The 13,971-nt window shown below is 33.7% G+C and overlaps 1 pseudogene; it reads left to right on the top strand.

Moving 5' to 3' along the window:
- The first annotated feature begins 565 nt into the window (after nt 1–565).
- On the top strand, nt 566–12,916 carry LOC128183054 (uncharacterized; annotated as a pseudogene).
- The last annotated feature ends 1,055 nt before the right edge of the window (nt 12,917–13,971 follow it).

Below are 13,971 nucleotides of genomic sequence, written 5' to 3'. Positions count from 1 at the left end.
GTAATCGAAACTAACGTGCAGAAATCAAAAACCAGTTAGACCGACATCACACACTCTGCTATTTTGCGGGGTTCCAGTAAAGTTAGCCCAGACTACTGTAGAATCATTAATTTTCGTGGGGGCCAATTTTCGTGGATTGCTGAAATGTTATAGGTTCGTGGGGACGTAATTGCGTGTATTTTGTTATACCTACAAAATGAAATATGACTTTATAACCCTAATATATTATTCGTGGAGGATGTTAATTCGTGGATGAGTGGTACCCACGAAATCCACGAAAATTGAGCCACCACGAAATCTAATGATTCCACAGCAGTTATTTACACATTCAGCTTAAAGTGAAGGTTCTATCAGATATCTATAAGTTTGTTAAGAATTCATTGATTTTAATATTTTAATGTAACACAAGCTGTATAAAATTAACATTTTAGTGTAATACAAGTCAATATTCTCACTTTCTAGAAAAATCAATGTGATTTATCTTTTATCTCAATAAAAAAATTCAACTAAAACCAAATGAAAGCATAGGATTTTTATAATGCATATATGACTTATAAAAACAAGTGTTAAATCAAATTGTGTTCAGAATAGGAGTATATTCAATATTAATCCAATCATCTTTCAATCAACTTGCAATTAAAAAAAAATCGTTATGCTAAAAAAAAACCAGTCACATGTACAATAAACACCATTATTTGCACCTTATAATAACGTAGGAGAGTAAAAGTAGTGTCTAAAATTAAGAATCACACATTTGTTTCGTTAAGAAATTATATTAAAGGGGTTTTTTTTACCATGAACTGTAGAAATATCATCGGGTATGCACATTTCATTACACAATCACCCACATTCTCATAATGATTCTAATTTCAATGAAGAACCAGAGGACAATTTCATTTTAATACGCAATGTACATGTACTGCAATATTCCTTTTCTCGAAATGACCTATGTTTTTTTTCTTTCAAAGTTATGACCCAGTAAATGAGTTTAAAATTGTTGTCTTTAAACTGTTGTCTAGTATAATAACTCGGTTAAATGCTTACCACACGAAAAAGTGAAATAGATGATTTGTCATTCTTGTTCAAAGGTTGAACATATCAAACTGGCTAACCTATACGTGTTCCCAATACTTTAATTGATCGTTCGTAGCGCTGTTACGAACCTTCCGGGTTGCGTAATAGTTTTTGTTACCTGACAAAGCGTTTAGCGGATACGCTAACCGCTGAGAAAAGACCATACACCAAAAACCTCAACATCATACGAACCCTGTGTGTGTGATAAGTGTGTGAATCAAAGGAAGGAAACGATGTATAATAGCAAGTAAATATGACATTATCTATTATAAAGTCAACAAACTTGTTATAACGTTATTTTTTATTAAACCAGCCAAATGCCAATATGGGACTTGCATTCGAAATATGTATTGCGATATCAGTTATGCATTTTACAGGTAATACACAATTTAAGTTTCAAGTGTTCTTTGTTAAATGGACCTTTAATTTGTCATTTCATCATTTACTTCAAATACATAAAAATGAGCTTTTGTAATTTAAGATGTATGTTGCTTGCCACAAAACTTCTCTACGACAAAGGACGGTGGATACACGAACTTAACTGAGTATGGAATTCCATATAGTGGAGCTACTTTCATCACTTTTAAAGTGCGAGCATGCAGTGATGCTTATATTGCGTTAAGCTCCCCCCCAAAAAGATCGTCATAGAACTAGGTAGATATAATAACACCCAGTCGTGTATACAGGTATATCCACAAGGTGAACGCTTCGCATCAGCCAGCGAGCCGGTGTTAGATTGTAGAAAATATCGTTCTTTTAGTGTGCATTGGGGAGACAGTCAAATCCTTGTGAAGAAAAGAGACCCAACGCCCGATGAAAACATGTTTCTTAGTCTTCCCTTGAATTATACTCTTGATGACGTAAATATAGGAATATCCACAAGATGCGGGCCTTTAGGAAATTGGGATTTTGAAGGTATAGGTTCATTTATTTAGTAGTTACTGTAAACCAACGATTATTCACGGCGACTTTATTTCGAGATTTACCTGAAATGCATTGGTTTGCGACGACCGAATTTCGCGACCAATCCTTATCCAAACCTGTTTTATTATTACAACTTTATATGGCAAATATTGGTTCGCAAAAAGAATTATTTGCGACAATGAGACTCTTGCAAACCGCAAGAAAATGTCTCGCACGCGAATAAAAGTTGGTTACAGTTATAAAGAAAAAGAAAATTGACATTGCTTGTGTATTTAGACAAATATAAACTATTGTCAAACTGATATCTAAACCACCACAGATATACCGCCCGTTGCCATAAGTGATCCAAACGAAGTGCCGCTAATCAGGTCTAGTTCTATTGGAACGATCGTCTCATCATCAGGTATGTTTTCACTTTTTCAATTTTTTTTCTCCTGTTCATTGATATAGATGAACTCCTCGGTTGATAATCACAATGCCATGTTTAAGTATTGTCTTGAAACTAAAACCACACACATACATTGGTCAGCGTTACAAGAATGCCAACATCAGTAACAGAGATCGATATTACCTTTCTTGGATAGAACGCAACCATCAGTAACGCCAGTTGATGTTACTTCTCTTGCATATAACAGACGCTATCACAGTTCTCCTTAAAGATAGGTTAAAGGTACTTAAAGGTATTAGACTCTAGATTTCTCATACATATATCTTTGATTTTTAAATTTAAATTATATATTTTTAAAACCAAGGGCGAGGAATATTATAAATATAAATTAATATTTTTAGACAAATAAAACCATGTCTAGACAAACAAAGCAGCAATATCGCGCCCGATGTAACGAAGGTAGTTTTAAAAGAGTTTTTCATCTTTAACATGTATCTACATGTAGCAGATGTAGAATTAGACCTGGAAATAATTAAAAATGAAAAAAAAAATCTTGAACTGCTTACTAAATCATGCATTATTTGCTTATTTTCATTTTGTTGAAAGGGACTTGGACACGATTTGACATTAAATTTTCAAATTTTATTTTTCCATTCCCAATGTTTATACTAATAAATATAGAAGTTTATAATGCTATGTACAAATTTAAAAGTCAAATATCAAGTTATAAGCAAGATACAAAATTCATAATTCTTTGTTTTGTAAACAAAGCTCGATTATAGTCATTTTTTAAATATGTGTTGTATTGGTGTAATTTTCAATCAAATCAGGTCTAGAATTAGACCTGGAAATAATTAAAAATGAAAAAAAAATTCTTGAACTGCTTACTAAATCATGTATTATTTGCTTATTTTCATTTTGTTTAAAGGGACTTGGACACGATTTGACATTAAATTTTTAAATTTTATTTTTCCATTCCCAATATTTATACTGATAAATATAGAAGTTTATAATGCTATGTACAAATTTGAAAGTCAAATATCAAGTTATAAGCAAGATACAAAGTTCATAATTCTTTGTTTTGTAAACAAAGCTCGTTTATAGTCATTTTTTAAATATGTGTTGTATTGGTGTAATTTTCAATCAAATCTATCTTTCTTTTGTTGATAATAGTATTTATGAAGATATTGAATTAGTTTAAATTGTTTTTGCATGTCATTTTGTCTAAAAAATTGTAATTCTCTACCTTACATTTTTTGTAAACAACTGCAAGACTCGAGATTTGTTTACATAACAACCACTTCTTACCTCTGTATCTCGCTTGTTACTTGACTTTTACATTCAATATTTTGGTCAATCATTTAAAATGCACCAGTTAACCATTTTATACATACAAAATAAAATAAAAATTGATCTTAAATCGTGTCTAAGTCCCTTTCATAATCGGAAAGACTTTAAAAAAAAGAAAAGAAACAACCATGGTCGTACTTAGTTTGTGTGAATGCGTGTACTATTACGAAAACAGATTCTAAATACCGGATTGAATATTGGATCCGGTTCAATGAAAATTATGAATTTAACATCATGTGCTAACAGTCATACAACTGATAGTTTTCGACTATTGAACACCTCAGAGACTATTTTCATTCGGCGTTGCAGTGATAGCCTGCATTTTATTTTCATCGAAGGTTTATATAATGTATGGCTCTATTTTAGGCAATTACATGTTGTTAAAATCACATATAATGTATATTTATTTATCTCTCAGTAATACATGCTGTATGTTCTATCAGTTTCTGTATATAATTGATATCTGTAAATTCGTTTTCAGGACCACAATGTGAACTAGTTTGTAAGCTAGTTGTGCTCTCCTGTATAAATGAAGGACATTGTTATTGTTATTATTATTATCAATTTTATTATTATCATTATGTATCGTTTAGTCAAATATTATATATCAATTACCAATGAGAGAGAGAGAAAGAGAGAGAGATAGAGAGAGAGAGAGAGAGAGAGAGAGAGAGAGAGAGAGAAAGAGCTTTAGCTTGAGCTTTCACCGATTAGTTTATAATAGGAAACAAACATACTTTAATATAATTCATATGCAGAATTAAAGACAGGGAATGTGCTCTCCTCTAGAATAAATTTGAAACCAAAAATAAAAAATGAAATTTTGTAACGGCAATATCTGTTCATTAGAGCGGTGTTGATATTAGCGATTTGTGTTCAATGTACCTGTTTCTGCATGGTGTATGTTGACAATAAAAAACGCCTGAAACACCCCCCCCCCCCCCTTGGAAACTATATCATCACTCAGATCACCCCCCCCCCCCCTTTCCGTCCTACAAAAGATCTTTTGCATTCAATTTACGTATTTAAGATGAATTTGTACAGCTTGATCAACGTTTGCATAAACGGAACTTAAAGATGGTGTAAAAAAATTAAAAGGAGCGTAAATGCCACTTGAAATGCTTAAAGGTGGCTTAAAGATGGCTCAAAAGTGGCTTCACAAAGTTTGGACATTAAGGATCTATACGCTTTAGCATAAAGGTGACTTAAAGGTGGCTTAACGATCTGATATCCTTTAAGCCACCTTTACGCCACATTTAAGTCACCTTTAAGGACCTGCTTAAAGATGGTTTTTCGCCCTGTGTTTGATCAATGCAAGAGAAGTAATGACGATCGGCGTTACAGATGTTGGTGTTTTTTACTTTTGTTTATATGTTTAGACTAAAAAACCCTAATCTTACTGTTTAACGAATCTGATTTAATATTCTACAGTGACATGATTAAAATGATTCAATATGAGGAAAAAGTGTATACTGGCATTGTTTTATTTCTTCATTTCTATGTATATTTCATTAAAACAATAGATGGTACACGTGGTATCGATAAGAAAAATAGCCAATTTCTCTTAAACGTGTACTTTAATACCCCGATTTTTTTTTCAAAAGTGATTTGTTTTACTCAACTTGCATTTTTTCATAAGCTTAAAAGTATCGTAAAACGGGTAAGTTCTGTGGTAGTTTTTTTTCTTCGGTATTTTACGGGTATGAAAAAACCGCAGAAAATGAAATTGCAAACTATTCTTTTTTTCTTGATTATTCACTTATTGCGATGATTGTCGTATCTACCGGTTTCAGGCGGGTTGTATTCTCAAACGTGGTCATTATGTTACTTCATAGTCTGTATGCGGAAGTAATCACTAATTTACTCGTAATATAATTTCAGGATGGAACAGTTCCAAAATTTCCCATTAACTATATACATGTTTGTTTCCAGGGATGTCTTTTCTAATAAATATACATATATATCTGGTAAAAAATACAGATTCAAAATCAGGATATTTTTTCTCAGGTAAATCAATCCACCTATCGATCAGCACGCGTAGATAATGTAATTCAAACGCTGGCACGAAATTCATTTGCTTTAAAAAAATGTTAGATAAACATTGACCACGCGGCAATTACCGCATCTAAAGTGATAATGTAATGGGAAATTATAATCGAGAACAACACCCTCATTACTCAGGCATACTCTAAAACCTGGCCTGGCCTGCCTTGGCCTCATTGGCCTGGCCTCACTTTTGGCCTCAAAATCAGCTTGGCCCCAAATTGTGGCCTGGTCTCCAAAATTGGCCTGGCCTCAAATTTGGGCTCTACAAAAATTTTTGGCCTCAAATTTTTTTTAATATTTTCTTTATATATTTGATGATTTTTATTGATTTTTTATTGATTTACTTTCAATCCATATTAAACATCTTTAGTTACTTGGTGGCTTTAGTGTCTTACATGTATAGTGAAAGTCTTTTAAAAATAATAGGTACAATTGAAAATATAGTACTAACAGTGTATATTTATGACAAAAAGTATGTCGAGTAATCCATTCTAATTGATTTTTATTCAGCCTGTTTGAAATTCTTTAGAACTTAAGAATGTGATTTTTACCCTGCCATTGTATAACCATGGCATGTGTTTCTCAATATATTTACATCGAACTGCTCTCAGGATCAGACAAAATCTGTGTAACTCATCTTTTACCAATGACTTGTTTGAGAAAAAAATATTGGTAGAGGCCAATATTTGTTCTAACCAACACCAAAGGTAACAAAATGTTTTGCTTTGTTCAAATTCTGATAATGACAATTCCCTCATTGATTCCTAGATATACAAGCAACATATGCATGAAACTCTACTCTAACCAGGTGATGATTAATGACCATCGCTGAGTCAAGGTATCGGAGGATGCAATGTTGCAGTTGTTCACAAATGCCATTAATTAAATTAGACCGTGTGAAATTGTAATGATAGGATAGGCAATGAATATGACCCCAATGTAGCAGATTAGTGACAGAAAAGATTGATATTGAATTTCTGCTGGGGAGGGAAATTTGGGCTTGATCAGTGTGGACAGGTAATGTAAACAAACTGCAAATTTTAAAGTGCATTACATTGTGATAACAATTGAATGCTATGAACCAGTTTACAAAAGTTTTGGATATCAATCAGGTCTGTCTCTTAAAATGATGTTCAACTTTTAAATGGGAGGGGGAGGGGGTGGCGACTCTTAGTTTTATAGTTAATGGCTTTGGTATTGGCATAATCCATTCCTTAACAATAGTAAGAGCAGTGCTGTACATGCATGTCTTAGGAAATGTCTGTGATTTTAAACATGGATTAAATTAATCAAATTTGAAAAATCGGTCACTTGTATATATTTTTTCATATGATTTTTCTTTAAACATCAAAAAAGTATTGAATTGTCAATTTCTAAAAGAAATCAATAAAAATCCAATCTAAATCTAAAAAAATGAGAAAAAGAAAAATTTTAAACTTTGAGGTCAAAAATATTTGAAGAGGTCAAATTAGGGGCCAGGCCAAAATTTGAGGCCACGCCAAAATTTGGGGCCTCACCAATTTTGAGGCCAAAAGTGAGGCCAGGCCAACTTTGAGGCCAAGCCAGGGTTTAGAGTATGTCCATTACTCATGGAAGCGGCGGTAATACCCAAGCGAAGTCCCGAAACCGCATAAATGTTTGATACAATGTACATGTCTGTACATGTATACTATGTTGTATGTATATTTTTGCGGTCTAATGCAATCGCAGAAATTAGAAACTCAGAATATAATTTGATACTTTTTGGGGTCTAAATCGCAAAAATTTCGGGTCGCAGAAAATACCAGTTATACGGTTTTTTAGGTCACCTGAGTCACTCAGGTGACCTATTGCAATTGGTCTTCGTCCGTCGTCCTGCGTTGTGCGTCGTGCGTTAACGATTGTACATTTTTAACTTCTTCTTGAAAACTACCAGGCCAATCGTTACCATTTTTGGTGTGAAGCATCTCTATGGTAAGAAGAATCTAAATTGTGAAATTTATGGCTCTACCACCCCTGGGGTGCCACGGGCGGGGCCAAATATGCAAAAAAAAGCCAAATGTTCAAAAATCTTCTTCTCTACTTCCACACATGTGAGGAAAAAACTGAATGCATGGTTATGATGTCCATGAGACCCTCTACCAAAATTGTGAAATTTATGGCCCCTGGGTCAGGGGTTCTGGCTCTAGGGTGGGGCCAATATGGCCATATAGTAAAATTGTATCAAATCTTAGAAAATCTTCTTCTCTACTACCATATATATTTGTTAAAAACTAAATGCATGATTATGATGTCCATGAAGCCTTCTTCCTAAATTGTGAAATTCATGACCCCTGGGTCAGGGGTTCAGGCTCTAGGCTGGGGCCAATATGGCCAAATAGTAAATATGTATTAAATCTTAGAAAATCTTCTTGTCTACTCCCATATATATTTGTTAAAAACTAAATGCCTGATAATGATGTCTATGAAGCCCTCAATCTAAATTGTGAAATTCATGACCCCTCGGTCAGGGGTTCAGGCTCTAGGGTGGGGCCAATATGGCCATATAGTAAAAATGTATAAAATCTTAGAAAATCCTCTTCTTTACTACCATATATATTTGTTAAAAACTAAATGCATGGCTATGATGTTCATGAAGCCCTCTACCTAAATTGTGAAATTCATGACCCCTGGGTCAGGGGTTCAGGCTCTAGGGTGGGGCCGATATGGCCAAATAGTAAAAATGTATTAAATCTTAGAAAATTTTCTTCTTTACTCCCATATATATTTGTTAAAAACTAAATGCATGATTATTATGTCCATGAGGCTCTCTACTAAAATTGTGAAATTCATGACCCCTTTGTTAGGTGTCCATGCTCTAGGGTGGGGCCAATATGGCCAAATAGTAAAAATGTATTAAATCTTAGAAAATCTTCTTCTCTACTCCCATATATATTTGTTAAAAACTAAATGCATGGTTATGATGTCCAAGAAGCCCTCTACCTTAATTGTGAAATTCATGACCCCTCTGTCAGGGGTTCAGGCTCTAGGGTGGGGCCGATATGGCCAAATAGTAAAAATGTATTAAATCTTAGAAAATTTTCTTCTTTACTCCCATATATATTTCTTAAAAACTAAATGCATGATTATGATGTCCATGAGGCTCTCTACTTAAATTGTGAAATTCATGACCCCTTTGTTAGGTGTTCATGCTCTAGGGTGGGGCCAATATGGTCATATAGTAAAAATGATTTAAATCTTAAAAAATCTTTTTCTCTACTCCCACACATGTGGGCAAAAAACTGAATACATGGTTATGATATCCACAATCTCCTTTACCTAAATTGTGAAATTCATGGCCCCTGGGTCAGGGGTTCAGGACATGAGGGGGGGGGGGCAATATGGCAATAAAGTGTTAATGCATATAATGTTTAAAAATCTTCTTCTCTATTCTCACACATCTGAATAAAAAAAAAACGACTAATAATTATGTTTACCAGGAAGTCCTCTACTGAAATTTTAATTTTCATGTCCCCTTGGGTATGGGTTTTGACTCTAGGGCAGGGCCAAAATGGATGTATAGATGTTAATGCATATAACGTTAAAAAATCATCTTCTTTACTCACACACCTTTAAGGAAAACTGAATTCATTATTTTGTAGACCAGATCTTTTAGTTTTTCACCAAAATTATAGGTTTCACAGTTCTTTTTGAATTAAATGTGGTTGTCATTACAAATTTATAATTTTTCTACTCCAGTATGAAACCTTATTAATTAGATGCATATATGAGACTCCATGACAAGTTTGTGTATTGGATATATGCTACTCATGTGACCGTTAAGGCCAATTGGCCTCTTGTTTTTAATAATAATTTTTTTTTAAAAAACCATAATGCTTAGTTCTTTATCGTATATAATGGTGATCTAAATAATGTATGTGGTGTTATAAAAGGTTTCATTGTACCAGTATATCTTCACAACTTTTGTATGACTAGTTGGAGTGTTTCTTATTGCCGGGATGGTGATTTTTGTCTTACTGAGCTTGAAGTACTGTAAGAAAATTGGTAAGTAAGCTTGAATTTTATAGTTCTTATCATGTAATAATACTAAACGAATTAGAACAAAGAACAGCATGTTTAATAGCTAAATGATTGTCGTCTTCTGAAGAACTTACAAAGTGCTAAATGAATAAAAACAATAAGCTTTACATAGGAACGCTGCCCAATAGCGTTCATTTTATATGACACAAAACACATAATAACAATAATAAAGACACAGTATGTAGAAAATAGGAAAAGTTTCTATATTAAAATATTTTTTGAGGGTTAATGGTACCTTATGATACAAGTTTGCCCACCAGAGCGTAACATAATCTTTCAATAACTACACATATACCTTTCAATTCTCTCTACGTTGAACTTTTTGATTTTTCTCAGTCACTTCACATATTATGTACAATCTTTGTATCTTGTTCAAAAGAATAGCCTACGGCTGCAAACTCGAGCTCACTTGCATCCAAAAACCAAATTTTTGGTTTGTTTTTTTTAATTTTTACCACGTGTGATTTTTGAACTTGGCAAAGTATCCAATTTTTTATTCCAGAAAATAATTTTCTTACACAATCATGTGACAAATTCGATATACTTTCTCAACCAGTCCTTTTACACAAAGCCATGCTCAAGCACCGTGTCATCAGCTGACAAATACTACCTAACGCAGGTTTCAACGATTTGTTTGAATATGATTAATATTCTGATGGACAACAATCTGTTGGAATTCACACGGGTACCAAATATGCCCCATTGTTAGCAGACATATTAATGTATTCTCATGAAGCAGAATTAATTCAAAAATAATTTTGTTGATACCAATTGTTAGACAATAGTTAATTGTCTACAGATTTTCCGCGTTTCTTTTCCATTACGACAAAGAGCACACAGTGGGTGTGACCGGTCAGCAGTGTGCGCACCTTCTTCCTAGACACCTGATCCTACTTCTATCATTTTAAAGGTCCGTGTTGCTCTGCTTTAAATTTGTTTTTCGTTTTGATGGATTTTTGAGATGGTCAACAATGTTATTGTCATTTGTCATTCCTGACATTGCCAACAAAGAAGCAACATCTCGCACACTCACTTCAAATGTTTTCACTTCTAATATTCCATCTCTCAAATTTCTCAGAAAACCTAATTAACTGCAATGTAATCTTATCAACCAGTACAAATTGCGACTGAACATATTTAAGTTTTACTAAAAAAAACTAGCTGTTTCTAAGCATGAAGTGTTATCAGAACAAACCCCACCATTGTCTAGGTATACAACATCAGGAATACATGAGATCTCCAATATTTCATTAATGCTGTAACAATTTAAAAAAAAAATGTAACCAGCTGAGGAAAGCCCGAAAGGCAAAACTAACACCACACGTTTTTTACCTGACGTACGGACCGAAGCTGTCAATAGATTTATGTCTTTTATTATCAGGAAGTTCTAAAACATTGCCATGGAAAAAATTGCATTATTCAATTACATGTATGACTTGTTTTTTCTTTGTAAATCATAATTAGACGCGTAATAAAGAAAAATATATAACTGCTCAAAGATTTAGCAAAATATCATTTATGGAATTAGAAGTACACGGCGGTCTGATTTCCGCGCATCTCCACAGGAGGAACTCAATGATTGCAAATGTTGTTTAATGGCCTGCTAGGGTGACTGATTAGCAGAGCTGTGCTATTGAGCCGCCTTTTTCTAGTTTTCATTCATAAAAAACAGCTGATTGGATAATAAAGCTTCATTTTGTGCTGATTGCAGCACGGGTGTCTCAGCTGAAAATCCGCAGCCCAAGGGTGGGATTCACCCAGAAAAAAAAATGGGCTCCGCAATGATAACATTAATGGATTTCTTTCGTAATCATTTTAAAATTTGTTTGATTTATATGAATTGTAAATACTTATTCATCCATGAATATTTTGTCAATTTATTGCTAAAATAGTTTACTATATCACATGCAGTGTATATTATTTTTAAATGTTTCCGTTAAATTTTTAGACCAATCAGCAAGGTCTGACAAAAACACAGACTATGAATCAGAACAACAACACAGAGTGGATCAAATAAGCGAGCATCGTTACGACTCCTTATCAGTCACAACTCACACTTACCTGGAACTTTGCTAACAACACATTAAACCGACCACCGAAACTCAGCAACGGCCTGGCAAATCGGGCAGATCAAGAACTCGCCAAATGGATGTTAAAACTCTTTGTAAATTATGAAATGATATGAGTGTCAAGATTTAGATATTGATTTTTTTTACTAGTTTTCTAAGAATTTGCAAAGGTTTGTAAATCGACTTATATCACCAAGACTTACACTCGTGTGTCTTACAATGCATTATGAACATTTGTAGAATAGCAGTACACTGTTATGTTCGCCATGGTTTATGATATATAACTCAACTAACAAAATGCACTGTTACATTGTATGGCAATTTGCAACAGCTACACTTAAGGTTACTCTTATAATGAGATATAACAAAAAAAATATTGATACATTTTGGACGATGGCGCCACTTAATGATATAAGCAATATACGTTTTGTAGATGAATAGTTGGCAATCACTGTTGTTTTCTTACGTGTCAGACCTAGTGCTGTTATTGGAGTCTCGTTGGAGTCTCGGGTTGATATGGGATGTGATACAGGTTTCGCCATGAATTATTCTCTATTTATTTGACCACTTCATCTATATTTTCAAGTTTTTGAAAGACTACTTGGAGCGGTTCTTATTAATAGAAAATTGATTGTCGTGTTCCTGAGCTTGGAGTACTGTAAGGAAAATTATATGTAAGCTTGTATTTTATAGCTTTTATCATTAAATAATACTACATGTAATCGAAATGAAATATCGATGATTAATTTCCCATATAGACTTTTTTTAAGTGTATGTGACCTGAAGATTTAAGACCAAAGCAAATATATTATCATTGATCAGCCTATCTGAATCTTTGTGAGTCATCATTGGACTTGTTATTAAAAAAAGAAACAACAGCTCAAATGTATAGTAAAAGATTATTTACTTACTTACTGAGAAGTACAGGGCGTTCGGATTTCCGCGCAACTGCGTTCGGAATTCCGCGCAACTCTGTGAAGCTCTGTCATTGTGAATGTTAGTTAATAACCTGATTTGGTGACTGATTAGCTGAGCTAAGCTAATCAGCCACCTTTCATTTAGATTTCAGTAAAAAAAACAGTTAAAATAAAAGTAGATCATCATGTGCTTAAAGCAGCACCGGTGTTTCAAGTGAAACCTGTAACTCGACTCCCCCCCCCCCCCCCCCCCCCCCGTGGGGTGGGATAACAACACCGCTGTCTTGGAGAGAAACATACATTTAATACAATTCTTTCACAGACATTATAAAATTTTTGAGTGATATTCTTTGTAAATACTTATTTATCTTTCATTGATGTTTTTATGAGAATTTATTTTTATTTTTACTACTTTAATTTATTATTTTTAGATGACTTTATTAACTACACTGTACTATAGCATACTTTGTAATGCTTTATTTTGAATTTTTAGACCAATCAGTGAGTTATGAAACAAACACGTGCACAAACTATGAATCAGAACGACACCACGGATTGGATAAAATTAGCAAGCATTGCTTCGACTCGATATCAGTCACTACAACTCACACTTACGTGGAACTTTACGTAAAACATATTAAACCGATCACCGAAACAGAAACGGCGTGCCAAATCTGGCAGGTCGAGAAATCGTCCAATGAATGTTTGAACTGTTCGTAATTACTAAAATAAGTATATCCAGATCAGAATATTGATTTTACTTCCTAGTTTTCCATTAATTTGAAACGGTTTTTAAGCCGACATATTATATAAATAGTGCCTGTTTAGGAGGGTAACAGTTGAAATTGACACCCCTCGAAAACCATTGTCAACCTCCGCTTCGTGTCGGTTGACAATGGTTTTCTCGGGGTATCAATTTCAACTGTTATCCTCCCAAACAGGCACTATTTATTTTGTTATACTGAATGTCTTAATTTTTAAGAAAATTTAAGGCTTTTATATAGGAATAAAGTGAATTCTAGAGCGAACCATACACGCATAATTTTCGCGCATGTAACAATTTTAAATTTTACCCGTTGCTAAGTGCGTTGCTAACGCTGAGGGTAATAGAACGGATTATGAACTGCGTCTTAACCAATCAGAT

Source organism: Crassostrea angulata, chromosome 5, assembly GCF_025612915.1.
Source record: "Crassostrea angulata isolate pt1a10 chromosome 5, ASM2561291v2, whole genome shotgun sequence".
Classification (NCBI taxonomy): domain Eukaryota; kingdom Metazoa; phylum Mollusca; class Bivalvia; order Ostreida; family Ostreidae; genus Magallana; species Magallana angulata.
The sequence above is the reverse complement of the archived record's forward strand: the minus strand, read 5'-3'. Positions and strand labels throughout refer to the sequence as shown.